Source organism: Pteropus vampyrus, unplaced genomic scaffold (assembly GCF_000151845.1).
Source record: "Pteropus vampyrus isolate Shadow unplaced genomic scaffold, Pvam_2.0 Scaffold543, whole genome shotgun sequence".
Classification (NCBI taxonomy): domain Eukaryota; kingdom Metazoa; phylum Chordata; class Mammalia; order Chiroptera; family Pteropodidae; genus Pteropus; species Pteropus vampyrus.
In genome coordinates this window covers 1,454,477-1,477,736 of record NW_011889324.1, presented here as the reverse complement: position 1 = coordinate 1,477,736, position 23,260 = coordinate 1,454,477, and the positions used below count along the sequence as shown (strand labels likewise).

Sequence of the window (23,260 nt, the reverse complement as noted above, 5' to 3'; positions counted from 1 at the left end):
TATGTGGAGAGGCTATGCTCTGAGCTAACCCTATACTCCACCCCGACATAGGCTCATCCATCACACATTCTTCGCATCAGTTCTTCTGGATAGGGGGTCCCTGGGTGGTTGGAGCATTTGTAATTGCATCCATGTATCATAAATGCAATAATGACTACATTCTAGCACTAACAGTACACATAAGCCAAGCCGTCCTGTTACCAAGTAATGGCCCCAAGAGCCCAATGAGGGCCACCAAGTGTTTTAGGGCTTTGCTCCAAGTGCTGCAATGCATGAGGCTACAATTCCTGTTACGACTCCCCCGCAGTCTCTTGATCATTCCTGAATCTTGAGGGAAGAGCCGCGACAACCGCTCCAACTGTTTTCTGCTAAAAAGGGACAGAGTTTGTAGGTTAGAGGAACGAAACTGCCCTACATTCAATTGAATATATGTTAGTTTTTGGTTTACTATGAATACAAAGCAGCCTTCCACATGATTCTATTTATTCGATTCTCAACTTCCCCAGAGGTGTCACTGTAGGTTTAGCTGATTATATTAGCCATTGTATAGACGTCTCCTATGTCTATGAAAGCAAGAGAAAAACAAAGGTTAATAATCAGAGCAAATTATAAACCAGCTTCTGAGTTTGTAAAGCTGTCAGTAAAGATTTCTAGATATAAGGCTGTCAGCATCTCCCATAACTTGAAATGTCTCTGATGATGTCCTCAGACACCAAGGCAAAGTCCGTGTGACCCACACAGCACCAGTCATGGAGATTGTTCAAACATGAGCCTCTGTGGCACTTTCTTGAATTTTATTTAAAATTGGACAATTTAGCTTGCATTGCTCGGAAAAAGCAGTTATAGTTTCAATAATTCGCAGTTAAATGATGGGAGAAAAATTACAAATCAAAAACATGTTCGAAGAGCAGAGAGAGAAAACAACTTTGATATTGTATTAGCTTGCTTCTGACATTTAAATTTATTTCCAATTTTGTTTAGCTTAACCATATTAAAGTTTCCTCTTTCAAGATTTCTCTTCACAGACCTTCTGCAATTTACTTCATCTCATAAGTTTACGTCTTCTTGCTCATTTAGAAACCAACTTTAGGACAAACTACTTTCCTTTAATCTCCTTTCAAATAAATTTCTATAACTTATACCTTCTATTACTAAACACATACATTTCCCTTTCAATTGTAATATGAATTCTTAGTGCTCAGAAACCTCAATTTCTAATGGCAGTTCGAAAGTAAGCAATTAACATCCTTAAGATTGGCAAATTTATAAATATATTTTGTAACCTCTAGAAGTATTTAATTTGCCCTTGACAGTTTACAGACAGTTTACAGTAGGGGCAGGGTACGGCTTGCTGTAAGTCTGAAAGAGAGTCAGAGGTTAGCATGACATCATCAATATAATGGTACACTTGTATAGTGGAGGGTTTAGCTCAGCCAGTCAAATCCTTAGCCACAAAACCATGGCGAATAGGGGGCTATGGAGATACTCCATCGGTAGGACAGTGAAGGTCTATTGTTATCCTTCCCAGGTAAAGATGAATTGATCTTGACTGTATGGGCGAGTATTTGGAATATGTCCTGCAAAAAGTCATCCAGGCAAGGAGCCAAGGGTCAAGAGTGTCCTCTGCTTGAGGTTCTTTACAAGGTGTGACAGCTGCCCACCTGTATGCAGGGTTTGGAATTTCTGCTCTGGTTTAAGCTGCTGTCACAGGGCGACCAGTACTGTATCAAGCTGCTTATCAATCTTTTTTGGCTCCATACCGGCCATTATCAGATCCATCCATAGTTGCCTTCTGCTCACCCTTACCGGGCCATCCTTACTTTCTGCCTGCACACCCACAATTGACTTTCTCCCTTTCCCCTGGACCTATCAGGCCCCCTATTTCTGCCTGGCCAGTTCAATTTCCCCCAAATGGGCAATAGTCTGTTTTGTCACCTGGTTTGTCCTCCACACTAGAGTGGACAAGATGAGCACCAAAGTACCATAAAAGGCCAGTGGGGCAGTCTGGATGATGTAGTCCCTCATACTTGCAGTAAATGGCACCACATCAGGGCTCTTAAATGGTTCAATGTAAATAGCTTGCTGCATGGACATCCAGCATGGCTGGGCCATCAGCAAATCACCTTCATTTAGCCAAGCCACGTAGCAATTTGCCATGAGCCAATTCAGCAGCAATGCGTTTTCGGCATATCAGATTGCCCCATGTATGTGTTGGCATAAAGAAGAGAGCGTGGTGATAGAGGCCATCCGGGTTAGTTCATCCTCAGACAGTATTATGTCATCTTCACCAGTGTCCCAGAGGTGAAGTAGCCATCCAGTGATAGACTCTGATCCTTTCTGGTGGAATTTGGTGGACAATTCTACTAACTCTGTGGGTGTACATGGCTGGGTGAAAGTCTATAAATGTCTAAGGGGAGGAGGCAGGTTCCTTGGGTTTTGCTCCTCAGGGCGTTCTTGTTGAGTTTTTAATTTCTGAACACTGGGCAGGCCCAAGACACACATGTGGCTTCCTCTGGGAGGGACACCTCTACTTCCTCATCTGACTCAGACTCAGTTTCTGCTGTGAGGTCCCTCTTACTGGGGTTCCATTCAGATTGTGCAATTTTTGCCTGTATGTAAGATCTTGTTAGCATTCATCCCCAAACTTTCATAAAGCAGCAGGCTAGGTTCTGCAGTTGTTCACTAGTCTGTTCTAACTATTGTCCAAAATTATCCATGCTATTGGCCTGTGTGACTCACAGGTCTCTTCCAAGCCTTACTTCCTCTTCCATTTTCTTCACCCTTTCCTCAGTCTGCAACTGTTTAGCAGTAGCCTCACGCAGAGCCTGCAGAAGGGGCCAGCCCACTGCAGCTGCTACAGCCCGCAGATCCTTCTTCTTGTTTAAAGAATACAATTTCTCTACTTTCAATAAAATATGTAAGAGGTCATAGGTGTGTTGGGAGCATCTTCCCATTCCCTTGCTGGGGAAAAGAATCTAAAAGGCTTGCCATCTCAAACAACATGGACCCAGAGGCCCACCCTGGGATTCCTCCCTGGCAGTCCCCTACCAGGCATGTTCTCCCCCTCGCTCAAGGTCGACTCAACCTGGATAATTTCTGGAATACCCTGCTGGCTACACCAATTGTAACGCGGGAGCCTCAGGCCTGGAATTTGCACTTGGGTTTGGATATTCCACCAGGACTATAAGGGGGAGAAATGCCATTTATTACTCACAAGGCAGGGAAGCTTCAGCAGTGTCTGGTCAAAGCTGCAGGAATAAAGCTGCTGATCATGAGTTTTTTACGCACAAAGGCAGAGGGAGAGGTTATCTCATTGGGGGAGAAAATGCCTTCGTAGACGGACAGGAGCAAGATGGGCTGCTTGGTTACAGGAGCAGATGATGTCCATGGGAGCAGCAAGAAATGTCCTTAGGAGCAGGAATTGCTGAAAGCCCTTTTGTATACTGCCTTCCTTGGCTGCTGGCCCAGCAGCTATCAATCTTCTGAGTGTGTGGAGAGGCTATGCTGAGTTAACCCTACAGTCTACCATATGAAGTAGTGAGAGTTATACAATAAATACTATTCTCTGCATTCAAAGTTGTCCCATCCAGGGTAAACAAAATATTATATAAGACATTCCAATGCTGTGAGATATTGCTGTATTCAATTATGTACGATCCGCTGTAAAGGCAAGGAAGAAAAAATGCCTAACTTCATGGGAGTGGGACTGAAGATTAAGTTCAGGAGGAGGGAATAATTATAGACCCTTTTATGGAGAAGATAATAATTATAAACCCTTTTACGGAGGAGGTGACTCTTTGAGCTGAATCTTAAAAGCTACCTAGAAGTTGGTCACCTAGTCCAGGGAAGAAAGAAGGCATGGAGGTGTGAAGATGTATAGTGTACATGGAATGCAAAAAGCAATTAAATGTGACTGAATTATAGTATATGTAGACGATTTTAGTAGAAAATGAAGCCAGAAAGAGAGACAGAAATCAGGACTTTAAACCATGCCAAAGACAATAAGGAACCATCAAAGATTTGTAAGCAGGAGAATAAAATGATTAGATTTGCCTTTTGGAAAAGCCATGCTGGTTTCATTTGAAAGGAGGAAAGATTGGAGGTCAGGAATTATAGTAGAAAGCTTTGGTTATAGTCCCAGCAAGAGATTATGAACACATGATTTAAAAAAAAATGATAACAAATGGATAAAAGTTATTAGGAGAATTCAGAGATGATGTCAAGGTTTCCGGATTGCATTAAATGGATGAGATTGGAAACACTGGAAGAGGTTTAGGTTTGTAGAACATTGTAAGTTTAGATAGAGACAAAACGAGTTTAAAGGACCTCTGAAACATTCTGGGGAAATATAGAAAGAGCTAGATATATATGCTCAGAGCTCAGTAGAGGGACCTGAGCTAGCAAGATAAATTTAGGACTAGAAGTACAAAAGGAGAAAAGTGGGTGGATTCAAGCATTTTAACAAATAGAGGTGACAAGATCTGTGAATTATGGGAAAGTCAGTGGCAAAATAAATGTGTAAGGAAAACAATGAAAATTTAGTACATAGAATTTATGGAACATGAATAGATTATGTTTGTAGAAATTCTCGTTCTGTAGGATATCAAAGGAAGAGTAAATATGTACATTATGTGAATCCTTATTTTAAAAGACTCTTTGACAATAAAATGAAATAAAAGATGCCAACGTGTTTTTGCAATGATAAATAACAAGTGCTAACGTTTTTCTACTTTACTACTTTAAAATCCACCTATCCTCTCTCCTGACACAGTTATTTTCACCATTTGCCAGCAGCAGTCCCTCCCCTTATAAATCATTTTTTATTTATTTTTTATATACTTAAAAATTGCAGAACAAGTGAGAAAAGGTGTAGCATAGCTGTTATGAGCTTTTAGAATGAGTGATAGGGCCCAAAAATAGAAACATAAAGTTTGAAAACCTCCATCAGCAACTACAAACTCCTAAGGATGGCAGGGACCTGTCCAGCATGCTTCAGCTAGGACTTTTTCTTTTCTTCATAATTTTTAAAATTGACCAAGTTCTAATACAAATATAAAAGCTTTGGAAGTGCAATAAAAAAAAAATTGCAAAGACAGGGTCCCTTTCAGGATTTGTCTGAAAGAGAAATAGACTGGAGAATTGTATTACATGATATTTCTTACAAAATAAGTCAGACTAAAGGTCACAAGCTTAGAGAGTTAAAAATTGGCCGTAGGGCAATTGTAGTTTTTCACATGCTATGGAAGATGCCATGCTTTGAATATTTTTACTCCCTGTAATGCAACTTTATTGTTCACCAAATTCAGCTTTATTTTTCAACAAATCACACCACTGTGACACTAAAAGACTGATGTAAAATTTTAAAAAAAAAATTTAAACCTTTCTAAGAAAATCAACAACATGTTGCCCCAGATTTGATTTATATTTTCTTATTATTCATATTTTTAATCTTTTCTTCTTTTTTCTTCTCTTTCTTAAAGAAGTCCCTATAACATTTCCTATAATGCTGCTGATGATGACTTCCTTTATGTTATTCTCATTTGGAAGGTCTTTAACTGTCCTTCAATTCTAAATGATAGCTTTGTTGGGTAATCTTGGTTACAGGTCCTTGCTTTCCATCACTTTCAATATTTTGTGCCAATCCTTTGTAGCCTGTAAAGTTTCTGTCGAGAAATCAGCTGATAGTCTTATGGGAGCTCACTTGTAAGTAACTAACTGCTTTTCTCTTGATGCTTTTAAGATTTTTTCTTTGTCTTTAATCGCTGGCATTTGAATTATGTTGTGTCTTGGTATGGGTCTCTTTGAGTTCATCAAAGTAGTGTTTTGGGACTCTGTACCTCCTGGGCTTGTACGTCTATTTCCTTCACTAGCTTAGGGAAGTTTTCGGTCATTATTTCCTGAAATAGGTTTTCATTTCCTTGCTCTCCCTTTTCTCCTTCTGGTATCCCTATGATGTGAATGTTGGTATGCTTGATGCTGTCCCTGAGGCCCCTTAAACTAGCCTCATCTTTTTTTATTCCTTTTTCATGCTGCTGTTCTGATTGGGTGTTTTCTGCTACCTTATCTTCTAAATTGCTGATCTGATCCTCTGCTTCATCTAATCTACTGTTAATTCCTCCTAAGGTATTCATTTCAGTTATTGTATTCTTCACTTCTGACTGATTATTTTTTATGTTTTCCATCTCCACTTTTATGTTTTCTATCTCTTTGTTAAAGTTCTCGCTGAATCCCCCTACTCTTCCCCTAAGTTCACTGAGCATCCTCATAACAAGTCTTTTGGACTCTGCATCTGGTAGATGGCTTGTCTCCATTTTGTTGAGTTCTTTTCTGGAGCTTTGTTCTCTTCTTTCATTTGGGACTTTTTTTTTTAATCTTTCCATTTTTGGCTGCCTACTTGTGTTTGTTTCTATGTACTAGGTAGGGCTGCTATGCCTCCCGGTCTTGGTAGAGTGGCTTTATGTAGTAGGTGTGCTGTGAGGCCCAGTGGCACAGTCTTCCCTGGTCACCTGAGCCTGGTGCTCCAGGTGCATCCCTTGTATGGGTTGTGTGTGCCCTCCTGTTGTAGTTGAGCCTTGGTTGCTGTTTGCTCCTCAGTGAGAGGGATTGACCCTCGGGCTGATTGGTTCTGAAGACTAGCCGTGACCAGTGGAGGAGCTATTGTCCAGGGGTTGGCCCTACAGATCAGGATTCACTTTAGCAGGGCTTGCTGCCTGCCCTGTCTGCCCTTTGGGTATGTCATGCTCAGATGTGACCCCGGGTGATGCTCTGACTCAGACCAAAGCCTGCCACAAGGCATGCAGGCCAGGGTCTCCTGGGAGGGGCCCTGCCGCAGGCCAAGTTCAGCTGCAGCCTGTACCCTACCCAGGGCCACCTGGTATGGGCCATCAAGCAATCCGCAGATGGCTGCCACCCACACTGGACTTGGAAGTGCCTGAGAGGCCAAGCCACAAACCAAGGCCAGCTGCCACTATTGCCAGACTTGGGACCACTCAGCAAGAGAGATGGGGCATGCTTAGGCCAGATGCTGCTTGTTTAGGTTTTGTGAAGCTTTGAGAGATTTTAGAAAAGTCTACAGCATGAACCAAGACAGGTCATTGTGAAAATCCACTGGAACTGGTTTGAGTGGGCCCACGCTTTGGGAGTGGCAGGGTCTCAGGGAATCACCAGGGTGTGGCAACCAGTGTTAGCTAGGTTGAGACTCAGATATGGCGCCCACCTATGTCTGCAAGCTGGTCAGGGGAGGGTCAAAAATGAATCAATGCCCTGTGCCAGCACTTCTTTCTGGGAGAAAGCTGCTCCTTCAGCCTTCGCCCTGAAGCCAGACAACTCAGTTCCTCCCCATATGTTCCTGATGCCTTTCAAGCTGCTGCCTCAGAGCTGGAGCTCAGAGCGAGTGAGTCCATTACCAAGTAAGTCTATGCATGGGCCCCTTAAGAGGAAAGTCTGTGACTCCCTAAGCCCTTGGTCTCACTCAGTCACAATCTCAGCTGGTTTTCATAGCCAGAAGTTGTGCAGACTTATCTTCTTTGCACTGGAACCCTGGGCTGGGGAATCTACTGTGGAGCTGAGACTCCTCGGTCTTCTTGGGGCACCTCTGCACCTGAGATATTTCTCCTTTTTCTCACCTGCCACATGCCGGTGTGGGATCACACCGTTTCTCACCTCTGCCCATCCTACTAGTCTCAAGGTGACCTTTTTGTCTCCTCCAGTTGTACAACTTTTGTTTGGCTAGACTTCAGGTGATTCCAAATGACGGTTGTTCTGTAGTTTAGTTGTAATTTTTTTTTTGAGGCAACCATAGCATTTACCTACTCTGCCATCTTGGCCAGATGCTTCCACTCTTGATAACTTTTAATGTCACTTTATTTATTTATTTGATTCTTATGTATCTTGGCTCTAGTGTCTGAATCTCTTGGTATATGTCTTTTTTTTTTTTGCATTTATATGTCTGTCTGATTTTATAACAGGCTCAAATTATTTTAATTATTGTAGCTTTGGAATACGTTTTAATATACGGTAAAGTGAATCTCCATCATCATTCTTTTTCTCTTTAAAAGTTCGATATTTTTATATACACAACCCAAATAGAATTTTGGCTATTTGAGGAGAAAGGGTGTGCCCTATTCATGTATTTATTACTCTCGCTATCTATAACACAGGAGCCCCAGGTCTGAAAATTGCACCTGGGTTTGAACATTCTGGAAGTATCACCAGGTGGACCAGATAGATAAGAAATACCATTTTTTACTCACAAGGCAGGGAAGCTTTAGCAGTGGCTGGCTGAAGCTGTAGGAATAAAGCTGCTAAAAGCAAGCAGAGTTGTGTTTTTTTTTTATGCAAACAAGCAGAAAGAGGGGTAATCTCATTGGGGGAGCAGCCACTATCCCCGAAAGATGGGAGCAAGATATGCTGCTTGGTTACAGAAGCAGATAACATCCATGGGAGCAGCAGAAAAGTCCTTGGGAGCAGGCACTGCTGAAAGCTCTTTGTGTACTGCCTTCTTTGGTTGTTGGCCAGGCAGCTAACAGACTTCTAGTATGTGGAGGGGCTATGTTCTTAGTTAACCCTACGCTATCATTTTGGCCAGTTCAGTGCCTTACACAATTAATTTTTATTCAATTTCTAGACTCAATTTTACAGGTCCTAAGTTTCTGTTTTTATACTTGTATTCTGAATCCCCAAAACACCTCTGCACATTAGGATCTTTGATATTCAGCTGCCTTATGTTTAAGGATGTTTATTGAACACTTCTTATTTTAAAATTCGGATGTTCTTTTGGACTCTAGGAGCTCTGATTTTCTGAAGTGCCTTCCCCCCACCCACATGTCATGTCACATATTTAACAAGTGTTAATTCTCTGAATATTCTTCTAAGAGGAAACAGACCAACATTGGGCAAAATAGAATCCATTATGTACTGAGACTTGATACTCTTTTTCTTTCCTTTTCTGCATCATCATCTGTTAGCTTTACCTCAAACTATTTGGGCTCTTCTTAAATATTGATTTCCCCACCCCCTGCATTTTTAGTTCTAGTCCTAGTGCTTACTAAATCTAGACATTCACTTATTTATTTAAAACTGGTCTTATCTGTCCATTTCTCTTTAATCCCACTGCTAAAATTCTGGGATATTATTTAGCTGTCCTTCACTATGAGCCCCAAAGCCATTGTTTTTGGCCTTCTTGCAATGTACAGTTAATTTTACACAATATGTAAATGGCAGTAGCTCAGATCACTACCCTCCTATAAGTACTTCATTCAGCTTTTTTGAATTATATCAAGGCTTGGTGTACTTTCCACTTACAGACCTTTTTGCACCTGTCTATGAAAGCCAGGTAAAACTCATTTACCAATAAGGCTCGCTCCTAGAAAGGTTTCTAAGAGCTGCTTTGACCTCTCTATTTGTATCAGGGAAGATTATGCTATGCTCATTAAGGGAGAAAGTTGCCTCTTTTTTTCCATCTGCCATACATAGAGCTACCCAATACTGTCCCATATACAGTCAATTATTTATCTTTAACACTACTGCAGAGAATTCTCCCATATATAGGAAGTATCTCCCAAGATACTTCCTATATAGAGGAAGAACCTGCAGAATGCTGGCCAATCTATATACTTCTTAGGTGCCTGTTACAAAGTGTTTTGACAGATGTCAGAGAAAAAACTCAAAATGACCTTCATAAGTTAGGGAAAAAATATCTTACTAGAAAGAAAATTTAAAAACACACACACAACAATAAGAGGATAGACTATCACAGGGAGATGAACACCCAAATTCACAAATATAAAGTTGAAAAAGACTGGTTAGTCCCAAGCATCACAGACAAAGATCTGAAAGTTATATTTGCTCTCGAGGTAAATAAAAACAAACAATGCAGTGTTATGTTGGAAAAAACAAGTTATGTTAAATGTATGAAGTGAATCTTCTATTACATTGGGGACTCTAACTTTAAGAAAACTGCATATAGAACTTATTATTGCAACTTATAATCACCATTAATATTTGTTTTACATTGAACAAAGCTCTTTAATGTATATTTATTTATTTTTTTAACATTTACAGCACTTGATATTCCTAGGTGGTTTCCCATCCAAGTACTAACCAGGCCTGACTCTGCTTAGCTTCCGAGATCAGACGAGATTGGGCATATTTAGGGTGGCATGACTGTAGACTATATTTAATGTTTATTTGATTCTGACAACGGCCCTATGAGTTATTAATTATTATATTTTTCATTTAACAGAAGAGAAAATAGACTCAGAAAAGGTAAGTGAAATGCCTGAGGGAATACAGGAAGATCTGGTTTTAAATTCAGAACTTTTGACTTCAAATATGATACGATTCTCACTAAACCATAGTTCCTCTTAAGGGAAAATAACGAGAAGATTTCTCATATTAAAAAACCACTTTTTTAAAAATATATTTTAGGACTTGAATATTTCCCAAATAATAAGCTGCCCTCATGAATTTTATATAGAAATTAATTTGTGATAACTATTTGGAAAGAACCTAATTGCATGAAGCAAAATATATTTAAACACACTTATTAATGTGTATAACATAATAATTCTGATCTTGATTGTATAAAGGCAGGTACGTTTAAACACAACTATCAGTGCATATAGCATGGTGAGTCTGATATTGAATTCGCTGTATCAATCCACTGAAATAGATATGGAACTATCAGCTGTCAAGGGAACTGTGGCCTATAGATTGGAGAAACAGTTCCTATGGAAAGGAAAAAAATTGGGGGTTGTTTAATTAGCAAGAGATAAAAGGAGAGAGCTAATCTTGATCTTTATAAAAAAGGTTTTATGAACAGGAAGGTTCTCAGTTATTTTCTCTACTCAGAGATGGAACCATATAAAATCTACTTCATTTATTAATTCATTCAAAATTCTCTTTCAACTTTATACTATGTGATAGTTACTCTTCCAGGTGTGGGAGAAACAAAGATAAGTAAAATATTGTCCCTGCCTTCATCTCTGTTGGGGTGGTGACAGATGTATTAATAAACAACAGCATTATTATATATATAGCATAATAAAGACATGTGTGCACAAAATGCTGAAGGTTTAAGGAGCTAATTTAATCTAGGGGTGTAAGGGAATGGTTCAGAGAAAGTCTTTTTAGCTGGTTTTGAAGCTTGAATAGAGCCTTGCTTGCTTAAATTGAAGCAAGGGAGATTTCAGTTTGACTTCAAGAAAAAAATTAAATATTATCTTAAGAACTATAGTGTCTCATTAAAGTAGGTAAGACCTTTTTTTTTAACCCCAAGAAAACTTAAAAGAGAAAGCTAATCTTCCTAAAGGCAGGAGAATGTACAACATGATCCTTTAAGCAAGCTCTCTTCTAGCTCTGGTGTTTTTTTCTGATAAATTACGAACTTATCCTGCATGCTCAGAGATTTGCAAAATCAGGCAGTAGACATAATGGAAATCATGTAGTGTACTTAAAAGCAATTTAATAAAAATGGTTTGATTCCCTTTATGCTTTGTTTTATGTGAGTCTGTATTTGAGGAGAAATTGTTTGTTGTAAATAGATGTTTACGTGCAGTAAGCTAAGTAATAACAGAAAACAGTAAAGAGAGGTGGTACTGGGTACAAGGTAGTAGGGCTGAGCAGTATGGATGGTGGCAATATACTTTATAAAAGGAAAGGAGGATTATTGCCTCCCGGTGAATCTCTTTTGGAAAATAAATATGTGGCTGTGTTAGAAAAACAGATAAATCTGGAAGAAAACTTCAAAGTGGAGGCTTATAGGGATCCTGAATCTCTATCGGAATATGGTATCAAGGCTCAGCTTGCTTCAGAGGGAGTATATCTCCTATACTTGTTAAAACTACAAGAGGCAACACAGTATAATGATTAAGAATACAGAACATGGAACCAGATTGCCTGGGTTTAAATGCTTGTTCTTATTTACTAACAATTGTGTAATCTTGGGCAAGTTTTTTCAAGTTTATGTGTCTAATTTTTTTTCATCTTTAAAATAGAAATGATGATCATAAAAAAAATATCTGTAGGGTCATCTGAGGATTAAGGAAGTTAATATATATAGGAAAATCAGAATGCTACTCAGAGCATGGTAAGTGCCATAAGATATGAGTCAGCATCTTTCCGTTTTCAAAGTCCTCCTTCTGAAGCTTAAAAGAAGGGCTAGGCAGATTACATCAACCTCATCTGATAGATGAGGTTACAGACTCAAAGGGGTTGACTAGCTTATTCTAGTTCAAGCAGAGCCAGGACTTGAACCAGGCAGTCATGCCTCATTTAGTATTCTTTCTACTTGAGCACACTTCTCATTGGGTCCATACTTCTTCCTAGAACTTCCAGACAACTGAGGAAAGTAAATGTGTTTGCCTATATTAATTTTCTGTTACTACATAAAACTTCCAACCTAACTCCTCAAAATGTCACATATTTATTATCTCACCATTTTGATGGGTCAGGAGTCTGGTCACAGCTTAGCTGGATCCTTTGCTCAGAGTCTCACAAGGCTATAGTCAAGGTGATGACCACACTGCATTCTCATCTTGAAGCTTAACAATGAAAAGATCTGCTTCAGACTTATTCACATTATTGGTGGAATCTAGTACCTTTGTGGCTATGGAATTCATGGCAATTTTCTTCTTTTTTGTTACTTTATCTATTTTTTTTTGTTTTTTTGGGGGGTGGTGACATTGATGAACAAAACCAATAAGTTTCAAGTGTACAATTCAACAGTAAGACACGTGTGTGTGTGTGTGTGTGTGTGTGTGTGTGTGTGTGATTTTCTTTTCCATCTAGGTATGTACCTGCTCAAAATACCTCATTCCCTGAGCTGCCATTAGATGTGGCATATTTTCTTTTCACTTCATAGCCAGAGCTTTAATAGCTAAAAATATGAGCAAAAATATTAAAGTCTCCTTCAGTACAGGCCAATAGAGAATGTGAGTTTTGGGGTAGGATTTCTTGAAATCATGTTAAAAATATAAAAAGCTGAAATTTTCATAGAATTGAGCCTCAAATACTCCTTTGCATGCAACCTCTTCAGCAAAGCCTTCTGAAGAACTCCATGATGAAGATGTTCCTCTTGTTATCTCATCTGTTTGTGTAATTTTCCTGTGTTTTGCATTTGTTTGAAAGCTATTGAATGTGTTTATAAAATGAACACATTTGTTAATTGATAAATAATAAATAAAGAACAATTGACATAGACAGCATTATGATCTCTGAAAAGAAGTATCAAGAATCACCAGACTGTGCCGTTATGGTTATCACTTTTCTTTTCCTTGCCCACCTGTAGATTTCTCTGTCCTATGGGGCAACACCCAGTATCCCAAATGCTTGCAGTCTGCTACAATTCTTCCGGAGATCCACTATAGGAAATGATGCTAAAATTAGTGCTAGAGAATGAAACAATGAAAATTAAAGGTAGGTTACTTAAGTTCCCAGGTATGCTTTAGAAAAAAATATAAGCCTCTAATTGTTTTCCCCAGTACCTTTTTCTCCTCATGAGTATAAAGGAAGTGTACAGTAGCAGATGCATTAATTAAACAAGATGATCTTGGAAACATTATATCATCTTCACAAGGATGTCACCAGATCTAGTCTGAGTCATAATAGACAGGAATGTTGCTAAAAAGTACACTTTATATGGTCATGAAAGGCAGAGGCACAGCTGAAGCTTTTGCTCAAGAAAGGTAACAGTGCATCTCCTGTATTCTGGGTTGTGCTGTATTTAGAACTCACTGATGGTAAATAAATGTTACTTTGTTTTCTATTTAAAAGAGGCCTATACAATATATGCAAGAAAAAAAGAAGTAAAGTGTGCTGCTTGGCCCAAGAATACTATCTACTAGATGTGAATATGTGGTTCTCAGGAGCTTGCCCCACAAATTTTTGTTGCCTAGGCTTTCATGCAGTATACAATAAATCAGTGGTTCTTGGCTATACATCTTTTGATGAGGGGTAGCATGGAGTTATAGCAAGGGATATAGAATCCATATGCCTACCAAACATGTTTGTGTAGTAATTAAATAATGTACTTTGGATATCCATGTACTACTTTCACAAAAGTATGTAGATATTGGTAAGATGAATAAAATATGTACTTATTTATAAATATTGCTGAATTTATTGTAGGTTTTGTTTTTGTTGAGCATCTTCTCAACCAACATATCCTAAATATATAACTCTCTAGTGTGTGTGTGTGTAAAAGAGAGAGAGAAAATTTAAGTTTATAGAAGATCTACGTATTTCAAAATATGAGATCCACTGTTCTAAGCACTTTCTTTTAGTAAGAATAAATCATGTCTTTTTCTATCTGTCTCTATCTCACCCCCTCTAAACAACTTCAAATGGTCTACATACAATTAATTTACCCCTCTTTTTGGTGACTAAAGCATCTTTTGCCACAGACATTGATGCTGGGAAAGACACAATAGTACCTCTAATAGTAATAATAACCTCTCCTTAAATAGCATATTTTATCTGATGTTCTCTAAATGTTATATGATGAGATCTCACTGTTACAGGGATGGGAAATGCACAGCTAAGAGATACCGCAGCTGGGAAAAGAATTTAGGGAGGCTCGTCCCTCAAACATATGCTCTCACTATTGAGGCCTGCCTGCCTATTTCTGAAAGGGTAGTGCTTGTCTATTTCTGAATTAACCCTGCAGCTTAAGGGAAGTTTTGGCAACAGTCACCAGCCATTTGGGTGATTTGCCAGGCTGCCATCTATTTATTGTACTTAGAGACTTAAGTAACTTCTCCCATATCCAGCATGGCTGAGGAAATAGAAGGTTAATAGCCAGTTTACAAAATTCATGCTTCTTTTTTCAATGAATTAGAATATGATAGAATACACCCAACATGAAGACTGGGCTGAAGAAAATTTCTTTCTGTGAAGATTAAGAAGGCATTTTTAACTGGCACAGGGCCATGAAATCAGCATTACAACACCAGTGAACATGATGCTGCAGGCCATTGTCTGTGCTAAGGCACTCAAGTAAGGAAAGCACAGGATAACTGAGAGTAGATGGCAGGTTTTTTTAAAAAAAATCTATATCTTGGGGGCTTCTAGGCCCAGAGTTTTCCTTAAGGGACATGGGGCTTGAGGTAAAATCAGAATGTGTGTCTTTCCCTCTTCATCATTTATATATAGACAAAATAGGTTGATATTAACATTTGTGTTGCCCTTAGGTGAGTGGTGAGTGGTGTCGGGAAGGAAACTAAATAGGCAGTCGGAAACGGGGTGTTGGAGAGACCAAGGCTACCATTCATATTTTGAGCCTCTTGGCATATGAAACATGTAGAAATCCAAATGAAGTGAGTTATACAAATAAGGACAGGTTGTCAAAAACTTGTATAAAAGTATCTAATTTATAAGAATTCTGCCTTTCATTTCTCTCTCTCTCTCTCTCTCTCTCTCTCTCTCTCTCTCTCTCTCTCTCTCTCTCTCTCTCCCTCCCTCCCCCATATGGTCCTTTGCATTTAAAGATTTCCATACACATCATTTAGCAAAGGGCAAACACCTTCTTCAGTGTGTCATTCCCATCTCTATCAGAATTGGAATTAGGCCTACTAAAGGTCGCAGAGCAAAAATCTGTTGAATTTAAATAGACATTGAGCAATTTAGGCCACGAATGTAACACTTAAAGTAATTTGGTCCAGACAGAAAACACCTGTCCATGCTGTGAATCCGGATGGGGGAAGTTGGCAATCTCAGGAGAGCCATAGCTATGCCCCAAAATAAGGATTAAGAAGACCAATTATCTAAGAAGCCAAATCTTCTGAAATAAATTGTCTGAGGAACTGACCTTTGAAAAGCTCAAGATCTAGCGCGGTTTGCTTTAAAAATGTTTTACTCTGGATAATTCAGAATCTCATTTCCACTTTTCTTATTCTCTCTTTCCCTCTCTTGTTTTAAAGGAGATAAAGGAGACATATTTATCACATCAAATATATTAAATTTTCAACCTCAGAAAGTAAATCCATTTCAGGTGTGATTCCAAAATTACTATAGTTGCTTGAAAGGAAAATCAAGGGGAGGTAGATCCATCATCAGAGAAAATTAGGAATGAAATGAAAGAAGCCTAAGTCAGGAGCTGGATCTGGCCTTCCTAAGCAGCCAGACTTTCCAGAGTTGATCTCTGTACTGCACAAAGCTGTCTTGAGGCTATACGACAATCCTAGCGGTGATAAGAAACCAGGTGCCTGTCAAACTCTGGAAAGAAGGTAGGGAGTGAAAGAGTATTTTTAAAATTTTTCTCATGCAGAGTTCAAGTCAATTTGGTGGAGTAGGTAAACACTGTGCTTGCCTCCTCTCAACACCACATCAAAATTACAACTAAACTACAGAATAGCTATCATTGGGAGTCACCTGAAATCTAGTTGAACTAATGGCATACAACTGGGGACACACAGAAGAGGCCATTTCGGGACTGGTAGGAGGGGAGGAGATGCAAAATGAGCTTGTTCAACTCTTGTGTGTGCGCAGTTGAGAATCAGAAGAAATATCTTGGATGTGGAGGTCTACCCTGAGCAGTGAAAGGTCTGGCTCCATACCAGGCTCCCCAGCCCAGGGTTCCAGTGCAAAGAAGATAAGTCTGCACAACTTCTGGCTATGAAAACCAGCTGAGATTGTGGCTGAGTGAGACCAAGGGCTTAGGGAGTCACAGACTTTCCTCTTAAGGGGCCCATGCATAGACTTACTTGGTAATGGACTCACTCGCTCTGAGCTCCAGCTCTGAGGCAGCAGCTTGAAAGGCATCAGGAACATATGGGGAGGAACTGAGTTGTCTGGCTTCAGGGCGAAGGCTGAAGGAGCAGCTTTCTCCCAGAAAGAAGTGCTGGCACAGGGCATTGATTCATTTTTGACCCTCCCCTGACCAGCTTGCAGACATAGGTGGGCGCCATATCTGAGTCTCAACCTAGCTAACACTGGTTGCCACACCCTGGTGATTCCCTGAGACCCTGCCACTCCCAAAGCGTGGGCCCACTCAAACCAGTTCCAGTGGATTTTCACAATGACCTGTCTTGGTTCATGCTGTAGACTTTTCTAAAATCTCTCAAAGCTTCACAAAACCTAAACAAGCAGCATCTGGCCTAAGCATGCCCCATCTCTCTTGCTGAGTGGTCCCAAGTCTGGCAATAGTGGCAGCTGGCCTTGGTTTGTGGCTTGGCCTCTCAGGCACTTCCAAGTCCAGTGTGGGTGGCAGCCATCTGCGGATTGCTTGATGGCCCATACCAGGTGGCCCTGGGTAGGGTACAGGCTGCAGCTGAACTTGGCCTGCGGCAGGGCCCCTCCCAGGAGACCCTGGCCTGCATGCCTTGTGGCAGGCTTTGGTCTGAGTCAGAGCATCACCCGGGGTCACATCTGAGCATGACATACCCAAAGGGCAGACAGGGCAGGCAGCAAGCCCTGCTAAAGTGAATCCTGATCTGTAGGGCCAACCCCTGGACAATAGCTCCTCCACTGGTCACGGCTAGTCTTCAGAACCAATCAGCCCGAGGGTCAATCCCTCTCACTGAGGAGCAAACAGCAACCAAGGCTCAACTACAACAGGAGGGCACACACAACCCATACAAGGGATGCACCTGGAGCACCAGGCTCAGGTGACCAGGGAAGACTGTGCCACTGGGCCTCACAGCACACCTACTACATAAAGCCACTCTACCAAGACCGGGAGGCATAGCAGCCCTACCTAGTACATAGAAACAAACACAAGTAGGCAGCCAAAAATGGAAAGATTAAAAAAAAAAGTCCCAAATGAAAGAAGAGAACAAAGCTCCAGAAAAGAACTCAACAAAATGGAGACAAGCCATCTACCAGATGCAGAGTCCAAAAGACTTGTTATGAGGATGCTCAGTGAACTTAGGGGAAGAGTAGGGGGATTCAGCGAGAACTTTAACAAAGAGATAGAAAACATAAAAGTGGAGATGGAAAACATAAAAAATAATCAGTCAGAAGTGAAGAATACAATAACTGAAATGAATACCTTAGGAGGAATTAACAGTAGATTAGATGAAGCAGAGGATCAGATCAGCAATTTAGAAGATAAGGTAGCAGAAAACACCCAATCAGAACAGCAGCATGAAAAAGGAATAAAAAAAGATGAGGCTAGTTTAAGGGGCCTCAGGGACAGCATCAAGCATACCAACATTCACATCATAGGGATACCAGAAGGAGAAAAGGGAGAGCAAGGAAATGAAAACCTATTTCAGGAAATAATGACCGAAAACTTCCCTAAGCTAGTGAAGGAAATAGACGTACAAGCCCAGGAGGTACAGAGTCCCAAAACACTACTTTGATGAACTCAAAGAGACCCATACCAAGGCACAACATAATTCAAATGCCAGCGATTAAAGACAAAGAAAAAATCTTAAAAGCATCAAGAGAAAAGCAGTTAGTTACTTACAAGTGAGCTCCCATAAGACTATCAGCTGATTTCTCGACAGAAACTTTACAGGCTACAAAGGATTGGCACAAAATATTGAAAGTGATGGAAAGCAAGGACCTGTAACCAAGATTACCCAACAAAGCTATCATTTAGAATTGAAGGACAGTTAAAGACCTTCCAAATGAGAATAACATAAAGGAAGTCATCATCAGCAGCATTATAGGAAATGTTATAGGGACTTCTTTAAGAAAGAGAAGAAAAGAGATAAAAAATATGAATAATGGTAATAACTACGTTTCTATCAACAATTACTTTAAATGTAAATAGATTAAATGCTTTAATCAAAAGTAGATTGGCTGAATGTATTAGAGATCAAGACTCTTACATATGTTGCCTATAAGAGACTCATTTAAGATCAAAAGACACTCACAGACTAAAAGTAAAGGGATGAAAAGAGAAGTTTTATGAAAATAGAAACATAAAGGAGCTGGGGTAGCAATACTTTAACAATACAAAATAGACTTAAAAAAAAGATTATAGCAAGAGACAAAGAAGGATCCAGTTTTCCCATTTCTGAGTATTTATATGAAAAAAAAAACACTACTTTGAAGGGACATGTGAATTCATATGTTTATTGCAGCATTATTTACAGTAGCTAAGATATGGAGGCATATTGGATGTCCATTAGTGGATGAATGAGTAAAGAAGAGGTGTTATATATGTATAGGTGTGTGTGTGTGTGTGTGTGTGTGTGTGTGTGTGTGTGTGTGTGTGTGTACATACACACACACACATATACACAATGGAATATTTCTCAGCCATAAAAAAAGAACAACAACATGGATGGACCTATAGAGTATTGTGCTGAGTAGAGTAAGTCAGACAGAAAGAAAAATGTCATATGTGGAATTTAGAGAACAGGATAAACAAACGACAGAAGCAAACTCATATATACAGAGAGCATTTTGATGTTTGTCAGATTGGGGGGTGGGGAGGGGATGTGAAGGGAGGAGGGGATTAAGAGGTACAAATTGGTAGTTGCAAAATAGTCATTGGGATGCAGAGTATAGCATAAAGAATATAGTCAGTAGTATTGTAATAAGTATGTATGGTGTCAGAGGGGTTCTGGATTTATCAGAATCATCACTTCATAAGTTACATATATGTCTAATCATTGTGTTGTATATCTGAAACTAATATAATATTGCATGTCAACTATAATTGAAAAAATAAAAATATAAAAATTAAGAAAAGTTAGCAAGGGCTATTCTGTAAAGACAGAATGTAAGTTATGCCAGGAAAAAAATCTTTTTAAAACTCTGCATCATACGCCGATATAATGGATTAAAGATTTAAGCATTTTAAAATATTTTTAACTAGAAGAAAATGTCAGTATTAACCTGCTCTCAGAATGAGGAAGAATTTACCAAGCTTAAGAAAAATAGAAGAAACCACAATGGAAAACACTGAAAAGCTTTAACAATATTAAAAATAATTTAACTTCTCCAAGGAAAAGATTATATAAAAAGAACATTCAAACAAAATGCAATATTTAAAAAAATTTTCCAAGGGCTAATGATCTTCATATATAAAGAGTGTATTTGAATAAATAAGAATGATTACAAAAATACTTTATTAGATTCACGGGCAAATAATATTATCAGACAATTTACAAAAGAAGAAACAGAAATGGCTGAAAATATGGAAAAGTATCCAAATTCAAACAAATGGATAATAAAAAGACAGTAACTATCAAAATTCCAACGGCCTTCATCATAGAAATGGAAAAGTTGATCTTCAGATTCACATGGAATTGCAAGGGGCCTTGAATACTTAAAAAAAATCTTGAAGAATATTGGAGCCACAGTAATTAAAACAGAATGGTGAGTCACCAGTACTGCTTAAGGACAGACACATATACCAACTGAATAAAATAGAGAGCCCATAAATATTCTCACATATAAGGTCAATCAATTTCTTCAAGAGTGTCAAGACCATTCAATGGGGGAAAGGACAGTGTTTTCAACAAATAGTGCTGAAAAACTGAATATCCACATACAGAAGAATTAATTTGGACCTTTGCCTTATATCATATATAAAAATGAATCAAAAACTTAAACTTAAGAACTATAACTATAAAATTCTTCGAAGAAAACATTTGGGAAAGTCTCCATGACATTGGGTTTGGCAATGTTTTCATAAATGTGACACCAGTAACACAGGCTACAAAGGAAAAAATAAATATGTTGGCTTCACAAATCAAAAACTTCATGTATCAAAAAACACTAACAAGAAAGCAAAAAGACAATCTACAGAACTGGAAAAATTTTTTTGAGAATTATGTGTCTGATAAAGGACTATTAACCAGAGTATGTAAAGAACTTCTAAAACAAAACAAAACAAAACAAAATCAAAATGCATAAACGATACAAATTGACACTTCTTCAAAGAAAACATACAAATGTTCAATGAGCACATGAAAAACATTATTAGTCATTAGGAAAATGCAAATCAAAACCACAGTGAAATACCACTTCATAGCTACTAGGATGGCTATACAAAAAAAAAAAAAAAAGAAGAAGAAGAAAGGAAAGAAGGAAGGAAGGCAAGAAGGCAAGAAGGCAAGAAGGCAGGCAGGCAGGCAGGCAGGCAGGCAAGAAGGAAGGAAGGAAGGAAGGAAGTAAGTAAGTAAGTAAGTAAGTAAGTAAGTAAGTAAGTAAGGAAGGAAGGAAGGAAGGAAGAAGAAAGAAAAACAAGTATTGACGAAGATGTGGAGAAATTGGAACCTTCTTGCATTATTGGTGAGAATGTAAAGTGCTTCAGCAACTGCACAAAATAATTTGGCAGATTCTCATAGAGTTAAACATAGAATTAACATATGATGCAGAAATTCAACTCCTAAGTATATATTTAAAAGAATTGAAAGTAGAGACTTGAGCAGATATTTGTATACTAACGTTCACAAAAGTATTATTCAAAATAGCCAAAAGATGTAAAAAATCCAAGTGTTCATCAATAGATGAATGGATAAATAAAATGTGACCTATACATACAATGTAATATTATTCAGCCATAAAAATGAATGAAATTTTGATATATACTATATTATAGATGGACCTTGAAAACATTATGCTAGTGAAATAAGCCAGACACAGAAAGACAAATATTATATGAGTCCAGTTGTGTGAGGTACCTAGAATAGGCAAATTCATAGAGATAGAAAGTAGAATAGAGGTTACCAGGAGCCGAGGGGGAGGGAGATATGGGAGTTATTGTTTAATGGGCAGAAATTTTGTTGGGGTTGATCAAAAACTGGTAATATAGTGGCGATGGTTCCACAATATTGTGAATTTATTCAGTATCACTAAATTATACACTTACAAATGTACAAATGTAAATATTACATATATTTGCTATAATAAAAAAGGAAGTAATATACCATTTCCCCCTATAATATTAGCAAAGATTAATAAGAATGAAAATATCTAGTGTTGAGAAATATGATAGGGAAAGAGTATTCTCAAACATTGTTTATAGAAATAGAAATCACTACAATTCTTAGGAAAGGTAATTTGGAGATAGACGGAGAGAGATAGACATAAAGATAGAGATAGAAAGAGATAAAAGTATACCTCTCACATTGCCTAGAAAGAAATGAGGAAATATAATGAAGTTAACAGTGTTTATTGTTTGGTGGTAGGACAATGGGTCATTATTACTTAAGTTGAATTCTTTATTATACATTTCAAATGTTATACAAAAATTTGTATTGTCTTTATAATCATAAAAATATTCTAAGAAATAAAAGAATGGGGAAAAAGACAATCAGCAATATAAGGCACTTTTAAAGGCCAAATGATTAAAATAGACAATAAGTGCCATAGAAAGTCAGGTGTTCTGGCCAGAGAAAGCTTCCCAAAAGATGTGAGTTATGACAGATTTGAATAAGCTAAGAGAATAGCTGAAGATCCTAGTCAAGCAGAATGGAGGTGAAAATCAAATGGTATATCAGCCTGGCTAAAGTTTTTGTAGGGAAAAGGTCATAAAGTGGCAGCTCTCAGACATGTGTTCTTTTTACAAAACAATTTTTAAGTGGTTGCCAACATCCAAAAACAAGGATTTCACATAAAAATCTAAATTTCTGACTTTTCTTTAAAAAGCGAAAAGTCTGGCAACACTGGGCTTTCAATTCCCACATGGCAATAATCAGCTTAAGCTGCCATGAGCTATACACTTTAGGTGGAAAATTTTCTTTCCAATTTGCCACAGTCCTCACTCAGCCAGATTCAATTTATATTACCTGACTGATGCCTGTGGTCATTTGAGTTTGCAAATCCTCACACAGGAAATCAGTCAGAGGAAAGAAAGTTGAAGAGAGAGCTTGGAATTAGCCTATAGAAGGCCTTAAATGTGAGATTTTGGAATTTGGATCTTATCCAACAGGCAGTAGCTATTGAAGGTTTTTGAGTGTATGAGTAACAACAATATTTAGAGTTGAATATGGGAAAGCTTAGTGTACAGGTCACAGAATAAATTTGAGGTTGAAAGTAAAAGAAAGTTTTGCAAAAGCCTCAGTGTAAAGGGAGAAAAAATCTCTGAAGAGTGGTGTTAAGGGGGGGAGAAAAAAACAGGAAAGGTTATACATAAGAGTGAGGAATTGATAAAATGTGCTGACTCAATTCTCATGTGGAGCAAGAGGAAAAAGATACAAAGAATAAAAGGAGAAAGAAGGCTCAGGAAGAAAAAAGGCCAGGATAACTAGATGAGCCTGGATGAGGAGGAAAATGATGGTGTTATTAAAGAAGTAGGAAATTTAAGAGGCAACGTTAATCTAGAAAAATACAATAAATTCATGAAAACTTTTATGCAAGT

At 38.5% G+C, this 23,260-nt stretch overlaps 1 pseudogene; it reads right to left on the bottom strand.

Moving 5' to 3' along the window:
* Positions 1-10,053: 10,053 nt before the first annotated feature.
* On the bottom strand, positions 10,054-10,172 carry LOC111733255 (annotated as a pseudogene).
* Positions 10,173-23,260: the final 13,088 nt, after the last annotated feature.